The 24,366-nt window shown below is 44.4% G+C and overlaps 1 protein-coding gene and 1 long non-coding RNA gene across 3 annotated transcripts in view; one reads left to right on the forward strand and one right to left on the reverse strand.

Annotated features, from left to right (window-relative positions):
* SKAP1 (src kinase associated phosphoprotein 1) overlaps positions 1-24,366 on the reverse strand; it is a 115,095-nt gene that overhangs the window by 44,280 nt on the left and 46,449 nt on the right. The window lies entirely within an intron of this gene.
* Positions 12,002-18,281, forward strand: LOC310918553. 2 transcript variants are annotated; one of them, XR_014591683.1, is made up of 3 exons: positions 12,002-12,262; positions 16,365-17,791; positions 18,042-18,065. It is a non-coding gene; the product is annotated as an uncharacterized lncRNA (long non-coding RNA). The 2 variants fall into 2 exon arrangements; XR_014591684.1 differs by lacking the exon at positions 18,042-18,065 and adding an exon at positions 18,267-18,281 and having other exon boundaries at positions 12,157-12,262.

Genomic DNA, 24,366 nt, shown 5'->3' on the forward strand with positions numbered 1-24,366 from the left:
GAAAGATGGGAAATGAAATGGGACAAACCCCAGGAAATCCCAGGAAAACCAAATCCCAAAATCTTCCACACCATGGGAATGAAGCCAAGAGATTGGAAATTAAATGGGACAACCCCTAAGAAATCCCGGGAAAAGCAAATCCCGAATTCTTCCATGTCATTGGAACGACAACCAGAGATGGGAAATGAAACAGGACAAACCCCAAGAAATTCTGTGGAAAACAAATCCCAAATTCTTTCACACCATGGGGAATGATGATTGGAAATAAAATAAGAAAAACCCTGAGAAATCCCAGAAAAAACAAATCCCAAATTCTTCCACACTATGGGAACGACATCCAGGGATCGGAAATGAAATGGGACAAACCCCGAGAAATCCCAGAAAAAAACAAATCCCAAAGAAATCCTGGGAAAAGCAAATCCCAAATCCTTCCACACTCAAATCCCAACAAACCCTTTCCACGGGGCCCCCCATCCATCCTTTCCCCACTTCCAAAGGGAAAGAATCCAACCCATTCCCTGGATTTTCTCCCAAAAAAATCCCTCCCCACCACCAGCAGCAGCACAACCCCCTCAAAAAAACCCCAAATCAACTTTTCCTCCAGCAGAAAAGCCGGGAAAAGGTCAGGGAGCGGGAAAAATAATAAGATTTTCTAACGGCTTCCTTCGGAGCAAAATATTATCAGTTCTCCCGCTTTTTTTCACGCTTTTTATGGAAGGAGATTCTGCCAATTCCAAAGAAAAAGGAGGATTAAAATGAGCTTCTGCACCTTCGGGGGCCCATTTGGAAGTTTTACTGTACGGAGCTGACAGGAAAAATCGGGAATTAATATCCCGGAGCCGCTTCCGAGCTGCAATAGCAATTATTGGACTCCGTGTCCCTGGATAAATAATGGGGCCATTCCGCTAATTAGCTCCGACGGTCCCGGCGCCGCCAGATCCTCCTCCCCTGCAAAAACAACGCCGGGAGTTTGGGGATGGAGGGCTCTTCCCACCCGGGAAAACCGTGCAAAAATCCAGGAGTTGTTCCCAGGAAAAAATGGGGGAAAATGGGGAATGTTAATTGGGAATTAAAGATGTTGTTCCTAATAAATTATTCTAGTAATTTTCAGCTCCATGGAATTCCTCCCTCCCCTGCCAAAACAATGCTGGGGTTTTGGGAATGTTGGGTTTTTCCCATCTGGGAAAACCGTGGAATAATCCAGGAGTTGTTCCCGGGTTTGGGTGTAGAACAGGAGGTGGTGTCGGAAAAATTGGGAATGTTAATTGGGAATTAAAAATGTTACGGATTGCAATTATTTCTAATAAATTGTTTGGGTGGTTTCCAGTCCATGGAAATCCTCCCCCACCTGCAAAAACAATGCCGGGATTTTGGGGATGGAGGGCTCTTCCCACCTGGGAAAATTGTGGAAAAATCCAGGAGTTGTTAATCCAGGAGTTGTTCCCAGGAAAAAATGGGGGAAAATGGGGAATGTTAATTGGGAATTAAAAATGTTGTTCCTAATAAATTATTCCAGTAATTTCCAGCTCTGTGGAGACACTTTCCTGCCTGGAAAACAACCCTGGATTTTTGGGGATAGAGGGTTTTTCCCACCTGGGAAAACCGTGGAAAAATCCAGGAGTTGTTCCCGGGTTTGGGTGTAGAACAGGAGGTGGTGTTGGAAAAATTGGGAATGTTAATTGGGAATTAAAAATGTTTCCTCATAAAATTATCCCCGTGATTCCTGCTCTGTGGAAATCCTCCCCCACCTGGAAAAAGAATTCTGGATTTTTGGGTTTTTTCCACCTGGGAAAATCGTGGAAAAATCCAGGGGTTGTTCCCAGGAAAAAATGGGAAAAAATCAAGAATGTTAATTGGGAATTTAAATTGTTATTTCTAATAAATTATTCCAGTAATTCCCACTTAGTGGAAACATTTTCCTGCCTGGAAAAACAACCCTGGATTTTTGGGAATGGGAGGTTTTTCCCACCTGGGAAAATCGTGGAAAAATCGTGGAAAAATCGTGGAAAAATCCTGGAAAAATGCTGGAAAAAACCTGAGTTTTCCCCAGGTTTGGGTCTAGAACGAGAGGCATGGTTGGAATAATTGGGAATATTAATAGGGAATTAAAAATATTACTTCTAATAAAATTATCCTGTTAATTCCTGCTCCCGTGCGACTCCATTAATTCTGGAGGGGTTCACTGGGAGCTGGGCTCGGAATTAATTAATCAATTAATCAATCAATCAATCAATCAATGTTCCGGGATGGTTTTCCCGCTTCAAATCCTGGGGTTTTTTTAAAAAAATTATTCCCTAATTATTTTCCAGCTTTGGGATTGCAACAGGAGCTGCTGTTCTCTGGAATATCCCGATTTATCCCAAGAGAAAACGGGATTTCCGTGTCCAGCCCATCCTCAGCCCCCAAATTCCCGGGATTTCTGCCTCATCCCAAAATATTCCAAAATTCAAATATCAAAACCTGGGATTTTTTCCAGATGTTAAATCCCTTTTTCCCCACTTTTTTTTTTTTTTTTTCCCACATCTTGCCCATCCCGGATTTTCCATGGGATCAGATCCCACTCCAAACGCTCCTTGAGATTCTTGGGATCGTATTCCAAGCTCCCTGAATTCCCAAAAAATCCGCTGATCCCAGAGATTATCCCAAATCCACCTTTTCCAGAGGGTTTGGAGCAGGGAAACAAAACTTTATCCCAGAATATTTTTTTTTTGTTTTTAAAACCTTGATGATCCAAGAAATTCCTGAAAAATTCCCGTCTTATTCCACGCTGGGAATTCCAGCATTCCTTATTTCCTTCCCAGCCCATCCAGATCTGCCAAAATCCCGGGAATTCTGAAGAGAATTCTGGGGTTTTTTAAGGGTTGTTTTTTTTTCCCAGGATTGTTTGGGAATTAATGGGAGTGATAGGAATGAAATGAGAATATTCAACTAAAAATTGGGAAAAACAATTGGGAAAACTCCCCACATCCTAAATCCCAAATCCTGCATCCCAAATCCCAAATCCTGCACCCCAAATCTCCCATCTCAAATCCTCCATCCCGGATTTCTCATCCCAAATCCCAAACCCCAAATCCCTCATCTCAAATCCCTCATCCCAAATTTTTTTTCCCAAATCTCTCATCCCAAATCCCACATCCCAAATCCCTTATCCCATATCTCAAACCTACACCCGTTATCCCCAGTCTGGAGACCCACATCCGTTATCCCAAATTCCTTATCCCAAATCCCAAATCCTGCATCTCCCATCCCAAGTCGCACATCCCAAATCCCTCATCCCAAATCCCTCATCCCAAATCCCTCATCCCAAATTTCTTATCCCAAATCCCTTATCCCAAACCCAAACCCTGCATCTCCCATCCCAAATCCCTCATCCCAAATCTCTCATCACAAATCCCTTATCCCAAATCCCAAACCTACACCCCTTATCCCAAATCCCAGACCCACATCCATTATCCCAAATCCCTTATCCCAAATCTCTTATCCCAAATCCCTTATCCCAAATTTCTTTTCCCAAATCCCTCATCCCAAATCCCTTATCCCAAATCTCTTATCCCAAATCCCTTATCCCATATCCCAAATCTCAAACCCACATCCCTTATCCCAAATTTCTTATCCCAAATCCCACATCCCAAATCCCTTATCCCATATCCCAAACCTACACCCCTTATCCCAAATCTCAGACCCACATCCCTTATCCCAAATTCCTTATCCCAAATCCCCGATCCCAAATCCCGCTCCAGGCTCGGCAGGCAGGGGGCAGTGGCGCCATTTCCCATCCAACATTCCCAGCTGGAATCTCCAGAGCGGGAAGAGGAGAAGGGGAAAGAATTCCCGGGAATTAACCCCTCAAAAATCCTGGGAATTCTCTCCACAAATCCCCCAAAAAAATTCCCTCTGCGGGGCAGGGGATGGAGCCAATCCCTGAAGAAAATTCCCTATTTCAATCCCATTCCCAGAAAATGATGGATCAGGGGATTTGTGCCTCAAAAATTCCCTCCCAGCCCAAGAATTCCTCTGGTTTTCCCCTTGGAAAATCCCACAAATCCCTGGGGTGAGGATTCCTGGGATGAAATCCTGTTGGAAAAGCTGTTCCCGCTCTGATATTCCAAAGAAATTAAAATCTTTGGGAATAACTCTGGAATTCCCAGGAATGGGATTCTCTGGAGTTGGAATTCCCAGAAATAACATTCCTTGGAATTGGAATTCCCATGAATTACAGTCCCTGGAGTTGGAATTTTCCAGGAATAGAATTCCCTGGAATTGGAATTCCCAGGAATAGAATTCTCTGGGGCTGGAATTCCCAGGGATAGAATTCCCTGGAATTGGAATTCCCAGGAAAGGCATTCCATGGAATTGGAATTCCCTGGAACTGGAATTCCCTGGAGTTGGAATTCCCAGGAAAGGCATTTTCTGGAGCTGGAATTCCCAGAAATAACATTCCTTGGAATTGGAATTCCCAGGAATTACATTCCCTGGAGTTAGAATTCCCAGGGATAGAATTCCCTGGAGTTGGAATTCCCAGGAATAGAATTTCCTGGAACTGGAATTCCCAGGGATAGAATTCCCTGGAGTTGGAATTCCCAGGAAAGGCATTCCCTGGAGTTGGAATTCCCAGAAATAACATTCCCTGGAACTGGAATTCCCTGGAAATGGAATTCCCAGAAAAGGAATTTCTTGGAGCTGGAATTCCCAGGAACAACATTCCTCATTCCATGACGAAAATTCCCTGAATTCCTTCTCTCTCCTTATCCAGAAAACCAGGAATTCATCCCTGTGCTGGGCAAATTTCCCGGGATTTATGGCAGAAAAACACGGAAAAAGTTCCATTTTCCATGGAAAAAAAAAAAAAAAGCGGGAATTTTGAGCTTTAATCCCATTCCAGAAAAAGGGAAAAACCAGGAAAAGTCATTCCCAAAGATTCAGCCCAAGGCAAGGATTGGATATTCCCAATCCCGATCCAAAGGGATGATCCAACGGTGCCAAAATTGTTGGGATGGATCTTGGAAAAACAGGAATAACACCGGGATTGGGAAGAGGGAAAATTATCAGGGAATTCCGGATCCTCCAGCAGGGATGGAACAAAATCCATGGGATTTTTAGGGAGAGAATCCCAAATCCTGAGGGTTCAAGAATTCCCGAGGATCTTGAAAATTCCAGATCTGGGAGGTTCAAGAATTCCTGAGGATTTTGGGAACTTCCCAATCCCAAATCCCAAGGAATTCCCAGGGATGTCGGCACCTTTAGAATCCCAAATCCCGAAGATAAAAGAATTCCAGGAAAATCTCATTTCAGCCTTTCCCAGAAAACAAAATCCAGGATTTTTCCCACCCCAATCCCGTCTCCTTCCCCAAATCCAATGTGGGATTTTTTTCCCCTTTCCCAAAAAAACCTTTTCCCTTAAAAATTCCTCTGGAAAAAGAGAGGAAAAAGTGGATTTTCCCAAGTTTTTTCATGGATTTAATCCCTTATTATTATTATTTTTAATCCCATTTTAATTTTATTTATTTTTTTTTTATTAATCCTATTCCTGTGGGATTAGGGCTGGAAAATCCCATGGGATTAAGGCTGGAAAATCCCATGGGATCAGGGCTGGAAAATCCCATGGGATCAGGGCTCTCCCTATCCCAAACTCAGCAATTTTTTTGTCATTTTATTCCCATTTCCCACCAGAATTCCACAGATTTTAATGATTTTTCCCTTAAAACCCTTCCCGACATTCCCAAATTCCCCCATAAAAAACCAGACTGGGATCTGCAGTTGCCAAGGAAAAGCTCTGGGTGTTCCCAACCCTTCCTAAAATTCCCAAAAAAAATAAAAATAAAGAAATAAAAGCCGAGGCCATGAACTCCCGTCGGAGGAGGCGGGAATTGGGAATGGCCTGGAATTGACCCCGGAGTGACCCCGACGGACACCGGCAACGTCCCTTCTTTTTTTTTTTTTTACAACATTCCCTGGTTTTTATTTTCCTTGGAAAACTCTGACCTTGCCCCCTGGGAATTCATCCTAAAGAAAAAAAAAAAAAAAACAAACGAGAAAAAAATTCTCTTTTACAAAATTCCCGAATCCTGGGAGAATCCAGGGGGAAAAAAATAGAGGAAAAGAGGATGGGGATGTTAAAAATGTGTCTTATATAATTTTTTTTTATTTCTTCTGTTGATAAAGAAAATGAGCTCGGATGTGTTTTCCCGTGTGTTCCCAAAGGAATTCGGCTCCAAAATCTTTCCAGAATTATCTTCTCAAAATTTTCCTGCTTTCCCAGAGGAATTAAACTCCAAATTATTCCCTAAAATTTCCCCACATTCCCAAAGGAATTTGGCTCCAAAGTTTTCCCAAAATTTCCCCACATTCCCAAAGGAATTTGGCTCCAAAGGGTCTCCAAAATCTTCCCACATTCCCAAAGGAATTCGGCTCCAAAATCTTCCCAGAATTATCTTCTCAAAATTTTCCTGCTTTCCCAGAGGAATTAAACTCCAAATTATTCCCAAAAAAATTTCCCCCTTCCCAAAGGAATTCGGCTCCAAAATCTTCCCGGAATTATATTCCCAAAATTTTCCTGCTTTCCCAGAGGAATTAAACTCCAAATTATTCCCCCAAAATTTCCCCACATTCCCAAAGGAATTTGGCTCCAAAGGGTCTCCAAAATCTCCTCGTAATTCCAGAGAAATTCAAGTCCAAAGTGTTGCCAAATTTTTTCTGCATTCCCAGAGGAATTCAGTTCCTCAATATTCCCAAATTTCCCTCCAATCCCGGAGAAATTCAGCTCCAAATTCTTCCCAAAATTTTCCTGCATTTCTAAAGAATTTCAGCTCCTAAATAATCCCAAAATTTTCCTGCATTCCCAAAGAAATTCAGCTCCAAAATATTCCCAAATTTCCCTTCCATTCCCAGAGGAATTTGGCTCCTGGGGGTCTCCCAATCCTGGGGATTTCCCAGGTTTTTTTTGCCATTCCCAAAATCCCGGCCCACAGAATTCCCAGCTCAGCCACGGAATTAAACCCTCACTCCCTTCTCCCAGAAAAATCCAGGAGATTCCCAACTCTGGGATCTTCAATTCCCAAATTCCCGACATCTCCATCCTCACATTCCCACAATCCCAGCCCAGGAAATTCCCGGATTTTTGCCGAGATTGAATCCCCATTCCCCGAGCAGCTTTTCCCAGATTTGGTTTTCCTTGGATTTTCCTCTTTTCCCAGGCTGGAAAACCCAACGCTGAAATTCCAAAGTGCAGGAATTTTCCAGGGTCCTGCTCCCAATTCCCAGAGGGAGGAATTGAATTCCCAAATTTTCCTTAACAGGAATTTCATGGGTTGAATTTAAGCTCCAATCTCTGGAATCTGAGGGAGAGGGAGGGTCGGGCTTTGCTCCAAGGGAAGGGATTTTTCCCAAATTCCCAATCCAAATCCTTCTTTTCTTCCATCCCAAAATTTCCTTGAACCCCTTCCCAGGCTTTGCTCTGAAGGAAGACATTTTTCCCAAATTCCCATTTTTTTCCCCAAATTCCCATTTTCCCCTAATTCCCAATCCAAATCCTTCTTTTCCAGCCTAAAATATCATTTTTTCCCATCCCAAAATTTTCCTTGGACCCCATTCCTAAGCTTTGCTCTGAGGGAAGGGATTTTTCCCAAATTCCCTTTTTTCCCAAATTCCCATTTATCCCAAATTCTCATTTTTCCCCCTAATTCCCAATCCAAATCCCTCTTTTCCAGCCTAAAATATCATTTTTTCCCATCCCAAAATTTTCCTTGGGCCCCATTCCCAGGCTTTGCTCTGAAGGAAGAGATTTTCCCCAAATTCCCATGTTTTCCTCTAATTCCCAATTAAAATCCCTCTTTTCTCCCATCCCAAAATTTTCCTTGGATCCCATTCCCAGTGCTCTGGGAAGGGATTTTCCCCAAATTCCCATTTTTTCCCCCTAATTCCCAATCCAAATCCCTCATTTCCAGCCTAAAATCTCTTTTCTCCCATCCCAAAGTTTTCCTTGAATCTCATTCCTGGGCTTTGCTCCGAGGGAAGGAATTTTTCCCAAATTCCCATGTTTTCCTCTAATTCCCAATTAAAATCCCTCTTTTCTCCCATCCCAAAATTTTCCTTGGACCCCATTCCTGGGCTTTGCTCCGAGGGAAGGGATTTCCCCAAATTCCCATTTTCCCCCCTAATTCCCAATCCAAATCCCTCATTTCCAGCCTAAAATCTCTTTTCTCCCATCCCAAAGTTTTCCTTGAACCCCATTCCTGGGCTTTGCTTTGAGGGAAGGGATTTTTCCCAAATTCCCAATCCAAATCCTTATTTTCTCACATCCCAAAATTTTCCTTGGATCCCATTCCTAAGCTTTGCTCTGAGGGAAGGGATTTTTCCCAAATTCCCATTTATCCCAAATTCCCATTTATCCCAAATTCCCATTTTTTCCCCTAATTCCCAATCCAAATCCCTCTTTTCCAGCCTAAAATATAATTTTTTCCCATCCCAAAATTTTCCTTGAACCCCATTCCCGGAATTTTCCAGGAATCTGCTCCCGGGGTGGGATTCAGAGCTGGGCCAGGTCTGGAATTCTCTGTGGAAAAAGGAGAAAAATGTGGGAATTCCCCGGGAATGCCAAAGGTCCCCTCCCAGATGGGAAAAAAATGGGCAATAAAATCCCGGGATTTATCCGGAAAAGCAATTCCAGAGTTCACCGAGGCAAAGGTCCCAAAAAAATGGGATTTTTCCCATTGATCCGGGAGGTTTTTTTGTCATATTTCACATGAAGGAATTCCCGGCTCCTGCACTGTGACCTGGCGGGAAATGAAACATCCTTTAATTTTTATTCCTGACATTAATCCAGGCTGGGAAAAAAAAAAAAAAATCCATTTTCTCTTTATTTTTTTCAAAGAAAAAAAAAAAAAAAAAAAAAAAAAAAAAAAAAAAAAAAAAAAAAAAAAAAGTGAATTTTCCAGCAAAAGGGAAAAAAAAAGGGTTTTTTAATGGGTGGGAATTGGCTTTTTTATAGGTGGAGATTTTTATTTTAATTCAAAAATCCCGGGATTTTCAGTAAAATTCATCGATAAAACAAAATTCCTATAAAATTAAAACAAAATTCCTATAAAATTAAAACAAAATTCCTATAAAATTCCTATAAAATTCCTACAAAATTCTAACAAAATTCCTATAATGAGCCCAGTTAAAAACTCGGATCATCCCAACAATTCCTTGGGAAAAGGATTTTTTTTATTCTGGTTGAATTTTGAAGGGAAAAACTTGGATATTTTTGCTGGGAAGGTGATTTTTATGGAAAAATAAATGATCCAGAGGGGTTTTCCCTGGAGCTGGAACATCCCCAAATCCCAAATTGTTTGGAATTCCAAAGGTGGGATTGGACATCCACGGATGGATCCCAATTTCCCAGGGTTGGGATATCTGAGTTCCTAAAGGGAATTGTGTCAATCCAAGGGATTTATTCCTTCCCTTTTCCTCTTGGAATTGCACAGAAATCCAAGGAAATCCAATCCTGGTGAACAAATTCCATGGAATTTATCCCGAATCGGCCAAGAGGGGGAAAAACCAAAACGATGAAGGCGCCAAAACCCTCAGAAAATCCGGATAAAACCCAAAATTATGGAATTTCTCCCAAACTGGAGGTGGAAAAGCCAAAACCCTCAGAAAATCCAGATAAAACTCAAAATTATGGAATTTCTCCCAATCTGGAGATGGAAAACCCAAAGCGACGAAGGCACCAAAACCCACAGAAAATCTGGATAAACCCCAAAATTATAAAATTTATCCCAAATTGGAGATGGAAAAACCGAAATGGTTGGAAAATCCAGATAAGAGCCAAAATTATGGAATTTCTTCCCAAAATTCCATGAAAAACCAAAATTTGGAAAAACCAAAGCGACGAAGGCACCAAAACCCTCAGAAAATCCGGATAAAAACCAAAATTATGGAATTTCTCCCAAACTGGAGATGGAAAACCCAAAGCGATGAAGGCCCCGAAACCCTCAGAAAATCTGGATAAAAACCAAAATTATGGAATTTATCTTAAATCGGCCAAGAAGTGGAAAAACCAAAATGACAAAGGCGCCAAAACCCTCAGAAAATCCATATAAGAGCCAAAATTATGGAATTTCTCCCAAATTGGAGATGGAAAACCCAAAACCCTCAGAATATCCAGATAAAACCCAAAATTATGGAATTTCTCCCAATCTGGAGGTGGAAAACCCAAAGCGACGAAGGCACCAAAACCCTCAGAAAATCCGGATCAGAGCCAAAATCATGGAATTACTCCCAAATTGGAGATGGAAAAACCAAAACGCTCAGAAAATCCAGGTAAAACCCAAAATTACAGAATTACTCCCAAATTAGAAATGGAAAGACCAAAGCGACGAAGGCACCAAAACCCACAGAAAATCCGGATAAACCCCAAAATTACGGAATTTCTCCCAAATTGGAGATGGAAAAACCAAAACCCTCAGAAAATCCATAAAAGAGTCAAAATTACGGAATTTCTCCCAAACTAGAGATGGAAAACCCAAAGCGACGGAGGCAACGAAACCCTCAGAAAATCCGGATCAGAGCCAAGATTATGGAATTTCTTCCAAATTAGAGATGGAAAAACCAAAACCCTCAGAAAATCCAGATAAGAGTCAAAATTACGGAATTTCTCCCAAATTAGAGACGGAAAACCCAAAGCGACGAAGGCGCCGAAACGCACAGAAAATCTGGATAAAAACCAAAATTATAGAATTTCTCCCAAATTGGAGGTGGAAAAACCAAAACCCTGAGAAAATCCAGATAAAACCCAAAATCACGGAATTTCTCCCAAACTGAAGGTGGAAAAACCAAAATGACAAACGCACCAAAACCCTCAAAAAATCCGGATCAGAGCCAAAATTATGGAATTTCTTCCAAATTAGAGATGGAAAAACCAAAACAACGAAGGCACCAAAACCCCCTCAGAAAATCTGGATAAAAACCAAAATTATGGAATTTATCCCAAATTGGAGGTGGAAAAACCAAAACCCTCAGAATATCCAGGTAAACCCCAAAATTTAATGGAATTACTCCCAAATTAGAAATGGAAAGACCAAAGCGACGAAGGCACCAAAACCCACAGAAAATCCGGATAAACCCCAAAATTACGGAATTTCTCCCAAATTGGAGATGGAAAACCCAAAACCCTCAGAAAATCCATAAAAGAGTCAAAATTACGGAATTTCTCCCAAATTAGAGACGGAAAACCCAAAGCGACGAAGGCGCCGAAACCCACAGAAAATCTGGATAAAAACCAAAATTATAGAATTTCTCCCAAATTGGAGGTGGAAAAACCAAAACCCTGAGAAAATCCAGATAAAACCCAAAATCACGGAATTTCTCCCAAACTGGAGGTGGAAAAACCAAAATGACAAACGCACCAAAACCCTCAAAAAATCCAGATCAGAGCCAAGATTATGGAATTTCTTCCAAATTAGAGATGGAAAACCCAAAGCTACGAAGGCACCAAAACCCTCAGAAAATCTGGATAAACCCCAAAATTATAGAATTTCTCCCAAATTGGAGGTGGAAAACCCAAAACCCTCAGAAAATCCAGATAAAACCCAAAATTATGGAATTTCTCCCAAACTGGAGGTGGAAAACCCAAAGCGACGAAGGCACCAACACACTCAGAAAATCTGGATAAGAGACAAAATTCCGGAATTTATCTTAAATCGGCCAAGAAGTGGAAAAACCAAAATGACAAAAGCACCAAAACCCACAGAAAATCCAGATAAGCCCCAAAATTATAGAATTTCTCCCAAACTGGAGATGGAAAACCCAAAACCCTCAGAAAATCCAGATAAAACCCAAAATTATGGAATTTCTCCCAAACTAGAGATAGAAAACCCAAAGCGACGAAGGCACCAAAACCCACAGAAAATCTGGATCAGAGCCAAAATTCCGGAATTTATTCCGGGCAGGAACCCAAACCTCGAGATCCCCCGAGGGGGAAAAAACCACCAAATTCCGGCGGCTCAAGGGAGCGCGGAAAACCGGGATGGAGGCCACGGAACGACCCCCGGGGAGGCCCAGGAATGTCGCCGCGGTTCCACCTGGAAAAATCCATCAAAATTCCGGCCCTGAGGAATGCGGGGCTGGGATAATCTTTAACCAAACACCCCCTGGAAGGTTTGGAAAATTCCCAGGAGTTTTTTTAGGGTTGTTTGGGAGTCACCAGGGCTGGGAAAAGGGGAAGGATCCGTCGGGAAGGAGCCGGAATTCTGCGGTTCCAGCCGGAATTTGCTGCTCCAAGGTCAGGAGGGACGCGGGAATAAATGGGGAATAAAGGGAGAGGAGGTGAGGAGAAGGGATTGGGAATCTGGGATTTGATGGGGAAAAGAGGAAAATTGGGAAAATAATCCTGGATTTTGGGTGGGGATGGGGAAGAGGCCTCGGCCTCACCAGGAATTCCATTGCTTTGAATCCCTGAATTCCAGAATTCCTGAAATTCCTGAAACCCTGAAATTCCTGAAATTCCTGAATCCCTGAAACTCCCGAATCCCTGGAATTCCTGAATCCCTGGAATTTGCAAACTCCAAAATATTTTTGGGGAAACCAGGGAAGTTTCAGGCTCTGATTTTAGGGAAAAGCTGTTCCTGCTCTCCCTTCCCAGGGCCCAGCCTGGAACTGGGAGCACTGGGAATACTGGGAACTCTGGGAATACTGGGAATACTGGGAACACTGGGAATACTGGGAATACTGGGAATACTGGGAGTACTGGGAATACTGGGAATACTGGGAATACTGGGAACATTTGGAATACTGGGAATACTGGGAGTACTGGGAATACTGGAAGGAACTGGGAATACTGGGAATACTGGGAATACTGGGAACTCTGGGATCCCCCAGCCCTGGGCACATCCAAGGTCAACCAGCCATGGAAAATGGGAAAATTAAATGGATAAAATTTAAGGAGAGGGGCCTGGGATGCTCCTGGAAATGTGGGATTTGTTGGGAAAAGAAATTCAGGAAACTTGCTGAAACCCTGGAATTCCAGAATCCCCGGATTCTGTAGGGTCTCAAAATAGCTTTGAGGGAAACAAGGAAGGTCCAGATTAAAAAAAAAAGGATTCAAAAAAATTTTGGATTCAATAAAATGGGATTCAAAAAAAATTTGGATTAAAAAAATTGGGATTCAGTCAAATGAGATTCAAAAAAAATTGGGATTCAAAAAAATTGGGAGTCAAAAAATGGGATTCAATTAATGAGATTCAGTAAAATGGGATTCAGTAAAATGGGATTTTAAAAAATTGGGATTCAAAAAAATGGGATTCAAAAAAATGGGATTCAAAAAAAACGGGATTCAATGAAATGGGATTCAGTAAAAAACAGGATTCAATAAAACAGGATTCAGTAAAATGGGATTTTAAAAAATTTGGATTTAAAAAAATGGGATTCGAGAAACTGGGATTCAATTAATGGGATTCAGTAAAATGGGATTCAATAAAAAAGGATTCGGTAAAACAGGATTCAGTAAAATGGGATTTCAAAAAATTTGGATTCAAAAAAATGGGATTCAAAAAAGGAATTCCATCCCCATCCCAAGCCCCTTCCTGCCTTTCCTCAACTCCAAACCCTTTGGAATATCCACCAAATCCAGGGGGAAAAGGGATGGGAATAAAGAAATTCCAATTGGGAATTGGGATCCTCCATGGATCCCACTCGCTGGGAAACCTCAACATTCCCATTCCATTAAAATTAAATATTCCAATTAAAATCAAATATTCTGTGAAAATCGAATATTCCATGAAAATCAAATATTCCATGAAAATCGAATATTCCATAAAAACCAAATATTCAATAAAAAATCAGACAGTCCCTAAAAATCAGATATTCCATGAAAACCAGATATTCCCTGAAAATCAAATATTCCATGAAAATCAGCTATTCTGTTCCCTGAAAATCAGATATTCCATGAAAATCAGATATTCCCTGGAAATTAAATATTCCATGAAAATTAAATATCCCATGAAAATCAGATATCCCATGAAAATCAAATATTCCACGGCACAGGTGTCCCCGTTTGGAATGAGGAGAAGTTTTCCAGCTGTTCCAGAATTCCCTCCCTGGGAGCAGAATTTTGGGAATTTGGAATTTATTTATTCCTGGAGTTGGGAATGTGGAAAAAACGGGGATGGGAATTATTCCGGATTCCTGGGATGGGGGAAAAGTTGGGAATTTGTTTTGAGCTCCAAGGAAATGGTTTGGGGAGTGGGAAGAAAGGTGGGAAGGGCAAAGGATAAAATAGAATAAAATAAAATAAAGTAAAATAAAATAAAATAAAATAAAATAAAATAAAATATGATGAAATAAAATAAAATACGATGAAATAAAATAAAATAAAATACGATGAAATAAAATAAAGTAAAATGAAAAGGAAAGGAAAGAAAAGAAAAGGAAAGGAAAGAAAAGAAAAGAAAAGAAAAGAAAAGAAAAGAAAAGAAAAGAAAAGAAAAGAAAAGAAAGTAAAATAAAATGAAAGAAAAATGAAATAAAATGAAGTAAAAATGAAATATAATGAAGTCAAAATAAAATAAAGTAAAATAAAATAAATGAAAATAAAAATAAAAATAAAAATAAAGTAAAAATAAATAAAATAAAAATAAATAAAACAGAAATGAAATTAATTGAAAACAAAACCTAAAATTAATAAAAATAAGATAATTAAAATAAAATAAAATAAAATAAAATAAAATAAAATAAAATAAAATAAAATAAACAACTCCTAATTTTACTGGATTTTTTTTACAATCCAAATTTTTAACTTTCAACCTCTTTTCACTCCAGCATTTTTTGCTCCAGAAAAAAAAAAAAAAAAAAAAAGGGAAAAATCTGGGAATCTCCAGGGCTAAAAAAGGATTTTTTTGGGAACATCTGTCACTGTAAAAATATAAAACCAACACAAGAGCCACAAATTCCCTTTTTTTTTTTTTTTTTATTATTCCCTGCTCTGCCACGGCTGAAATTCCCTCTTTGTAACTTTCCCTCGGAGGTTTTTCCCAGCCTGGATTTATTTTGCTTTTTTATCACTTAAAAAAAAATAATTTTGATTAAAAATAAAACACAGAAAAACAGGGGAGAGAGTTGAGAAAGAAGATGCTTTTTATCATTAGGAAAAAATAAATTTTATTTTAAAAAAAAATTAAAAAGGGGGGAAAGAGTTGAGAAGAGAGGAGGAAAAGAGGAAGATAAGCAGGAAAAATCAGTTTCTGGGGAAGAAAAAGGGAAATTTTTTTCATGGATGAGGAAGGGGAAGAAAAGAACGCTGGGAAAAATCAATTTCTTGGGAGAAAAAGAGAATTTTTCCTTGGATGAGGAAAGGGAAAAGGAAAACGCTGGGAAAAATCAATTTCTGGGGAAGAAAAAGGGAATTTTCCCGTGGATAAGGAAAGGGGACAACACTGGGAAAAAAATCAATTTTTGGAGGAGAAAATTTGAATGAGGGAAGGAAAAGGGACAACACTGGGAAAAATCAATTTCTGATGAGAAAAGGGAATTTTTCCATGGATAAGAGAAGGGGACAACGCTGGGAAAAATCAATTTCTGGGGAGAAAAGGGAATTTTGTCTGCGGATAAGGAGGGAAAAGGGCCAAGAGCGGCTGTTTGCACCGGGAGCCATCTGGCAGCAGAGATATAATAACAATTATCCCGCGGAGATTCCGCCGAGGAATCGCGGCCCCGTAAATCAAATTAATTCCCCCTCGACCGACCCCAGCACGAGCCTTTTCCCGCTTTTCCCGTCCCTTCCCCTGCTCCCGTTTAACCCCGGGAACGCTCCCGGACGAGGCTCTTCCCCCCTTTCTCGTCATTAGGAATTGATTTTTAATTTATGGCCCCGTAATTCCGCCTCGTGTGTTTACGCCGAGATTTGTGTTCTTCCCAAATCCCACTTTTATTTATTTCCCTTTTTTTTTTTTTTTTTTTTTAAATTATTATTATTATTCTCCTCCCCTCCTTTTTTTTTTCTCTCTCTCTCCTGGCGTGGAAATATCCGATATCCTTCATTAGCTCGATTACATGGGATAAGGGGTTTATTCCTTTAAATTATTTAACCTTGGGAGAACCCGCTGGGACCCCATAAATTCCGGCCCCGCTAATGAAAATCATCCGTTAGGGCCGTTCCCCGAGACAACGGGAAAAAGGGATTAAAACATCACGGAAAATCAACTCCTTTCTTTCTTTCTTTTTTTTTTTTTTTTTTTTAATTTATTTTTTATAACCTTAGAATCCGACAGATTGGATCATTCACCAAAAATCTCCCTTTTTTTTTTTTTTTTCCCCATCTCGGAGCTGATCCCAAAACTTTTTATTTTTTATAAAATAAATTAAAATTATTTAAATTTTTTTTTTTGTAGGATATCCAATTTTTTTTCCTGGATTTTTGGAGCCCTTGGAAAAGCCCCTTTGGAAGGAGAGAAGGCCCTGAACTCCCTTTTTTAAGCTGAATTTGGCAGAATTTAGTTCCCAAATTCCAGAAATGCATTTTTTGGGGTTTTGCCCAAAGCTGGAATTCCGATCCGTGTGGAAATTCGAAGGGATGGAGCTCGACCCCAAAAAAATTCCACTAAAAACTCAATCCAGGGCACAGAAAAAAAGGGGAGAAAAAGCAAAATTCGGGAGTTTTGCTTCTGGTTTTGATCTATTTCAGTAATTAATAAACTAAATAAATTTAATTTAAGCTCCCACCCACAATTGGGACATTTTTAGGATCCAAGTCCCTCTGATGGGAGATGTTGTCCCATAAATTTGGCTTTTTTGCCTTTTTTGGTCCTTTTTTTTTGGTAAAATGGGGATTTTACTCATTTTTTGGGGTCTGGGGTTGGCAAAGCTCCACACAAGACGAGCACTGAGGATTTTTGGGAAGGTTTGAGGAAAAACAGTGGGAATTGGGGTGGATTTTCAAGAAAAAAAAGGCCAAAAATGCATCATTTGCCCTCTTTTCCTCATTGGGCACTTTTTGTTTATTTGGGGGATTTTCAGGGGGATTTTGAAGCAGTTGAGAAGAGTCAAAAAACCCCAAAATTGATCCTAAAGTCGGATCTGGGCATGGAATAAATCCTGAATTATCTGGAACTCTCTGATTTTCCCATGGGACGGGAATTCACCAGGATCAGCCAAAGATCTCGGAGGAGCCACCAGAGCGAGGAAAACCAACCCTGCCCTTCCCTTCCCAACTCAAAGCACAAAAAATTAAAATAATTCCAGATTTGGAGACGGAAAAATCCCATTTTTTCTGTAGTGCAGCCGCGAGTTGCCGGATTTGTGGAGCTCCGGAATTCCATGGAGGCACCAGGAAGGACCTGCCCACCCTTGGGCCACCTGTGGCCACCCCAGACTTCTCCAAAATAATCCTTAAATTTTTGTAGGATTTGCCCAAATTTGGGACAACTCCATGGGGATAAAACCAAGGGAAAAGTTCAGGATGGATTCCAAATGGGAACCGAAGGCTCTGGGTCTTTATTTTTCCCTGGATCCTCTTTTTTTTCCCTGGATCCCATTCCTGGGGTGTGTAGGAACACGACTGCCCTGACCATGATAAAATCCCAGGTTTAAGGTCTGGATTTGAGGGCGGCTCCTCAATTTCCCAGCCCCAACAGATTCCAGTCCCAGCACTCCTGCTCCAGTCTGGATCAACTTCACCAGGATAAAACCTGAGCCAAGAGTTCAGGACGGGCTCCAGGGAAGGATCCGAGGCTCTGGATCCTCCTTTTTCCCTGGATCCCATTCCTGGGGTGTGTAGGAACTCGACCACCCCTGACCCCGATAAAATCCCAGGTTTAAGGTCTGGATTTGAGGGCGGCTCCTCAATTTCCCAGATCCAACAGATTCCAGTCCCAACCTTCCTGCTCCAGTCTGGATCAACTTCACCAGGATAAAACCAGAGCCAAGGGAAGAGTCCAGGATGGATTCCAGGGAAGGATCCGAGGCTCTGGATCCTCTTTATTTTTCCCCTGTATCCCATTCCTGGGGTGTGTAGGAACTCAACCACCCCTGGCCACGATAAAATCCCAGGTTTAAGGTCTGGATTTAAGGGCGGCTCCTCAATTTCCCAGCCCAACAGATTCCAGTTGCTCCAATCCAGAGCAACTTCACCGGGATAAAACCAGAGCCAAGGGAAGAGTCCAGGATGGATTCCAGGGAAGGATCCGAGGCTCTGGATCCTCTTTATTTTTCCCCTGGATCCCATTCCTGGGGCGTGTAGGAACTTGACCACCTCATACCACAATAAAATCCCAGGTTTAAGGTCTGGATTTGAGGGCGGCTCCTCAATTTCCCAGCCCAACAGATTCCAGTCCCAACCCTCCTGCTCCAGTCTGGATCAACTTCACCAGGATAAAACCTGAGCCAAGAGTTCAGGACGGGCTCCAGGGAGGAATCCAAGGCTCTGGATCCTCCTTTTTCCCTGGATCCCATTCCTGGGGTGTGTAGGAACACGACTGCCCTGACCCCGATAAAATCCCAGGTTTAAGGTCTGGATTTAGGACTGCCTCCTCAGTTTCCCAGCTCCAACAGATTCCAGCTGCTCCAATCCAGAGCAACTTCACCAGGATAAAACCAGAGCCAAGAGTTCAGGACGGGCTGCAGGGAAGGATCCGAGGCTCTGGATCCTCCTTTTTCCCCGGATCCCATTCCTGGGGTGTGTAGGAACTCGACCACCCTGACCCCGATAAAATGTGGATTTGAGGGCGGCTCTCCAATTTCCCAGCCCCAAGAGATTCCAGCTCCAACTGTCCTGCTCCAATCTGGGATAAAACCGGAGCCAAGAGTTCAGGACGGGCTCCAGGGAAGGATCTGAGGCTCTGGATCCCCATTTTTTGCTGGATCCCATTCCCAGCCCTGACCCCAGTGAAACCCCACATTTCAAGGAGGTTTAAGGGTGGCTCCATTTCCCAGCCCTGACAGATTCCAGCTCCAGCCCTCCTGCTCCAATCTGGGATAAAACCGGAGCCAAGAGTTCAGGATGGGCTCCAGGGAAGGATCCGAGGCTCTGGATCCCCATTTTTCCCTGGATCCCATTCCCAGTGTGAACATGGCCATGACCCCAATGAAACCCCACATTTCAAGGAGAGTTTGAGGATAGTTCCATTTCCCAGCCCCTCCTGCTCCAGTCTGGGATAAAACCAGAGCCAAGGGAAGAGTTCAGGATGGGCTCCAGGGAAGGATCCGAGGCTCTGGATTCCCATTTTTCCCTGGATCCCCATTATTCCCTGGATCCCCATTTTCCCCGGATCCCCCTTTTTCCCTGGATCCCATTCCCAGGGATTCCCATTCTCCGGATAAAACCGGAGCCGAGGGAAGATCCAGAGAAGATCCAGAGGCTCTGGACCGTCCCCTTTCCCCAGATCCCATTCCCAGGTGGTGCAGGAACACCCCGACCCCTCCAAAACCCCCCAAACCTCTCAAGGCCGGGCTCCTCCATCTCCCAAACCCTCCTGAAAAAGAACCAAACCCAATTTTCCCTGGGCCTTTAATCACCGCGCTGGCTTTGTCTCAAAGCCTTTTTCTTTGCCTTTCTCTCCCTTTCCTCTTCCATTTATTTCTCTTTTTTTTTTTTTTTTTTTTTTTTTTTTTTTTTTTTTTTTTTTTTCTCTCTCTCTTTATTTTTTTTTGTGCTAAACGCGTAAAAGGCGCCGGGCCGGGAGTTCATTTGGAGCTGATAAGGCATGACAAAGCACGGTGGAAGCGCTGACAGCTCTGCCCGGCCGCGATTTGCCTTCCAGGGCTGGAAAAAATACAAAAAAAAAAAAAAAAAAAATCCCTGCACACGCAGCATGCAAAGAAGTTCCGAGTGCGTTAAGAGAAAAAAAAAAAAAAAAAAAAAAAAAGGAGGGGGTGGAAAAAGAAAAAAATAATAATAATAAAAACACCCCTTATGGAAGTGGAGAAGGGCGGGCGGCGCTGGGAGAGAGGAGAGAGAAGCGCAGATCAATCATTTATAATTAACAAAAATCCGATTGGGGCTTTAAATAGAGATCAATGAGCGGCGGGCTGAGTGGATTGCGAGCGTGTATTCACCTTGTCGTAACTCTCCTGGCGAGCTGTCACACCTCCCCAGCCCCCATTTGTTTTGTTAACAAAGCTTCAGGGGGCGCCGGGCTCCCATTGAAATTTCATTAATCTAATGGAGTAAAGTCCTGCAGAGGGGGGAGACGGAGAAAAAAAAAAAAAAAAAAAAAAAAAAAAGAGAAGGAGAAAAAAAAAAAAATCAAATTCTCGTCGTTGGGCGAGATGGTACCTGGGAAAGATAACCTCTGGTTGAACTCCCCGCCTCGGCGGGCTCTGCCATCAGTCTGGGCCAGACAGCAGCGGGATGATTGCAGCCACCGGCCGCAGATCCTTCTTCTGCTTCTGCTGCTTCTGCTGCGGGTCCTGCTGCCCCCCCGAGCCCCCCGCCCCAGCCTGAGCCCCCCGCCCCAGCCCCCCGCGCTGAGACCCGGCGCCGCCGGCCACGGGCTGGGGATGGGATGGGATGGGGTCATGGCTGGGACGGGTCAGGGGTAAAACCATCCTGGGTTTGGGTTTGAGACTGCAGTGGGGTCACGGCTGGGACTGGGATGGGGTCACGGCTGGGACGGGTCAGGGGTAAAATCATCATGGGTTTGGGTTTGAGACTGTAGTGGGGTCACGGCTGGGACTGGGATGGGGTCACGGCTGGGACAGGGTCAGGGCTAAAATCACCCTGGGTTTGGGTGTAGAACTACAGCAGGGTCATGGCTGGGATGGGTCAGGGGTAAAATCATCCTGGGTTTGGGTTTGAGACTGTAGTGGGGTCACGGCTGGGACGGGTCAGGGCTAAAACCATCCTGGGTTTGGGTTTGGAACTACAGCAGGGTCATGGCTGGGACTGGGATGGGGTCACAGTTGGAACAGGGTCAGGGGTAAAAACACCCTGGGTTTGGGTGTAGAACTGCAGTGGGGTCATGGCTGGGACGGGGTCAGGGATAAAATCATCCTGGGTTTGGGTTTGAGACTGTAGTGGGGTCACGGCTGGGACTGGGATGGGGTCACGGCTGGGACAGGGTCAGGGCTAAAATCACCCTGGGTTTGGGTGTAGAACTACAGCAGGGTCATGGCTGGGATGGGTCAGGGGTAAAATCATCCTGGGTTTGGGTTTGAGACTGTAGTGGGGTCACGGCTGGGACGGGTCAGGGCTAAAACCATCCTGGGTTTGGGTTTGGAACTACAGCAGGGTCATGGCTGGGACTGGGATGGGGTCACAGTTGGAACAGGGTCAGGGGTAAAAACACCCTGGGTTTGGGTGTAGAACTGCAGTGGGGTCATGGCTGGGACGGGGTCAGGGATAAAATCATCCTGGGTTTGGGTTTGAGACTGTAGTGGGGTCACGGCTGGGACTGGGATGGGGTCACGGCTGGGACGGGTCAGGGGTAAAACCATCCTGAGTTTGGGTTTGGAATCACAGAGGGGTCACGGCTGGGACGGGGTCAGGGATAAAACCATCACAGATTTGGGTCTGAAACTGCAGTGGGGTCACGGCTGGGACTGGGATGGGGTCAGGGCTAAAATCACCCTGGGTTTGGGTTTGGAACTGCACCGGGGTCACGGCTGGGATTGGGTCAGGGCTGAAAACATCACAGGTTTGGAATCACAGAGGTGTCACGACTGGGACGGTGTCAGGGCTAAAATCACCCTGGGTTTGGGTTTGGAGCTGCAGCGGGGTCATGGCTGGGACTGGGACAGGGTCAGGGCTAAAATCACCCTGGGTTTGCATCTGGAGCTGCAGTGGGGTCACGGCTGGGACGGGGTCAGGGCTAAAAACACCTTAAGATTCATTCTGGAACTGCAGCGGGGTCACGGTTGGGATGGGGTCAGGGCTGAAACCATCCTGGGTTTGGGTTTGGAGCTGTGGTGGGGTCATGGCTGGGACTGGGATGGGGTCACGGCTGGGACGGGGTCAGGGCTAAAATAACCCTGAGCTTCATTCTGGAACCACAACACGGTCATGGCTGGGACTAGTACAGGGTGAGGGCTAAAATCACTTTAAGATTCATTCTGGAACTGCAGCAGGGTCATGGCTGGGATGGGATCAGGGCTAAAATCATCCTGGGTTTGGGTTTGGAGCTGTGGTGGGGTCATGGCTGGGACTGGGATGAGGTCAGGTCTAAAATCACCCTGGATGACCTTGACCTTCATTCTGGAACTGAACCGGGGTCATGGCTGGACCACTGCCTGGTCCGTTGGCCAGAGGTTTGGGTCTAAAATCATCACAGGTTTGGGTCTGGAACCGCAGTGGGGTCACGGCTGGGCCTGGGACAGGTGTTTGGGTCTAAAATCACCCCAGGCTTGGTTCTGGAACCACCCCAGGCTCAGTTCAGAACAACCCCAGTCTCAGTTCTGGAACTGGACTCGTCCCTCCCAGGTGTCCCCTCACGGAATCCCGGAGCTGCTGAGGTTGGAAAAGCCCCCAGGGTCATGTCCAAACCCCAGCCCAGCACTGCCACGGGATCATGGAATGGTTTGGGTGGGAAAGGACCTTAAAGCCCATCCAGGGACATCTCCCCTATCCCAGGGTGCTTCAAACCCTGGCCTGGGACACTTCCAGGGATCTGGGGCAGCCACAGCTGCTCTGGGAATTTGTGTCCCCACTCACCCACGTCCCCAAGTGCCACCAGCACTGCCCTGGGCAGAAAACAGGAGGATATTTTGTTTTTTGGGATTCCTCCCTCCAGCTAAAAATCCCAAACTTCCTTCTCTTCCCCTCCCACTCCAACCCTCAACTTCTCACAAAACCCTCGGGGATTCTGAGGAGGTTTCCAAGGGAAAATTCGGTTTCAAGGGAAAACTGAGGGGTTTTTTCTCCTGAAAAACCTCCTCGTTCCTCCCGCTGCTGGATCCGTGACCTTCCCCCAGCAGCTCCCGCTAATTTTTCGGGGACGTTGCATTCAGAATATTCCAGGAATCCCAACAACTGGAGTAAGTCACGGAGCCACAGGAGACTCTCAACTTTCACTTCACGCTCCCGGCAAATCCCTGGTCCCCCCCCAGCTGTGGGAAAGAGCACGAAACCTGAATCCGAGCGAGGAAAGAGCGTTGAAAATAAAAAAAGGAGGAAATCTCACGGGTTTCTCAATGCCTGGCACGGCGGGAAGGGCAGGAATTTTTTAGGAAAACTCCGGGAATTGGAGCGAAGGGTGATAAAGCTGAGCACAGACACCTGCACGGCCCCATTCCGCTCCAGCAGATGCGGTTATTGCACAAACCCCGCTCGATTTATTGGGGAAATGAAACCGCCCGTTCCCCCTGCTCCCAAATCCAGGTGGCGGATAAAATCCAGCTGCAGTTTTTATTTGGGATAATCCCAGGCAGCTCCAGCTGTGGATGGTGGTGCCGAGGCCTTGGGCACCACCCCAAATCCTGCCTTGGTTTCCCAATTAAAGGAGCTCCCGATCCTGCAGAAATCCAGGAAATCAAACCTGGAATATCCCAATTAAATCCATTTAATGGCCCTGGTGGGGTCACGGTGACAGGGCCCAGCTTGTCCCCAGGTGGTGGCTCAGGGGTGGCACAGAGGGGACACAGGGGTGGCACCAAGGGGACACAGAGGGGACACAGAGGGGACACAGAAGATCCAAACCCCCTTCAGGACATCCCTGTGTCATTTTTTGGCTTTTTTTCCCCCTCCCCTCCTTCCTGCCCTCCAAGGTCGTTCTTCCTCCAGTCCTGAGGTTTCCAAGTTTTTCCCCTTTTCCAGCTCTGCGTGTGGTGGGTGGAGAGAGGGACAAATCCCAGGAAAAATGGGATCAGTGATTCCATGGGACCCTCGTTTCCTTCGCCCACTCCACGGGAACCTGGATTTGTAACCCCTCACGATGGGATTTCCCTCAGGGATGGAATTCCCAGGGGATCCGTGGCTGCCCCATCCCTGGAATTGTCCCTGGATGGGATTGGAGGGGGTTTAATGTTCCATCCACCCCAAACCACTCCAGGATTCTGGAATGTTCACCTGGCCCATCCCAAATCCCTCCTTCCAGCTCTGGGTTTCCCAGGCCACGATTCTGCCGGAGAACTCGGGATCAGATGGAAAAAGAGATGGAAAAACTCAGATGGAGGAAGGAGGAGTGGGAGGGCAGCAGGGCAGCCAGGACAGAGTGACCCTGCTGGACAAATGGGCACAGCCAGGACAGAGTGACCCTGCTGGACACAGGGACACGGCCAGGACAGAGTGACCCTGCCAGGACTGAGAGACCCTGATGGACACAGGGACACGGCCAGGACAGAGTGACCCTGCTGGACAAATGGGCACAGCCAGGACAGAGTGACCCTGATGGACACAGAGACACGGCCAGGACAGAGTGACCCTGCCAGGACTGAGAGACCCTGCTGGACAGAGGGACACAG

This window comes from Zosterops lateralis (genome assembly GCF_965231275.1).
Source record: "Zosterops lateralis genome assembly, chromosome: 24".
Classification (NCBI taxonomy): domain Eukaryota; kingdom Metazoa; phylum Chordata; class Aves; order Passeriformes; family Zosteropidae; genus Zosterops; species Zosterops lateralis.